Raw genomic sequence first — 495 nt, 5'->3', positions numbered from 1 at the left:
CACTAGAAAGGACAAGCAGACCAGCCTGGAACAGCTAAAGCAATAGAAGATACATCTTCAAAGAAAGATCATCAGGAAAAACCCCAAACAAAAACGTCAGCATGACTGGCTACTACAAGAATAAGAAAGCTGTTCTCTAGAAAGCCATCAAGGCAAGCAATCAAGTTCCTTCAGGACAAACTCCCCTCTAAGATGAAACTCAAAGAGAAAACACAAACAAGCATATAAACTTGCTGGTGACCACATTGGTCTACTGGTGAGTGGAAAAAGGGTGAAAGGCAATAATGAAGAAATGAACTGAGTTCAACCACAGTCCACTGACTCCTGTTGACCTGGAGATGGGAGAGGAGAAGGGCTGGTTGGTCCAAAATGTGGTGAGACTTGGGGACACTTAAGCCCATGGACAAGGACATAGCCAAAGAGGTCTAGAGCTAAGAGTGAAGCATCCAGCTGATATGAAGTGAGGGGAGATGCACAAGAACAGCCAAAATCTCA

The sequence above is a fragment of the Chrysochloris asiatica genome, unplaced genomic scaffold (genome assembly GCF_000296735.1).
Source record: "Chrysochloris asiatica unplaced genomic scaffold, ChrAsi1.0 scaffold00035, whole genome shotgun sequence".
Classification (NCBI taxonomy): domain Eukaryota; kingdom Metazoa; phylum Chordata; class Mammalia; order Afrosoricida; family Chrysochloridae; genus Chrysochloris; species Chrysochloris asiatica.
Note: the sequence above shows the minus strand (reverse complement) of the source record.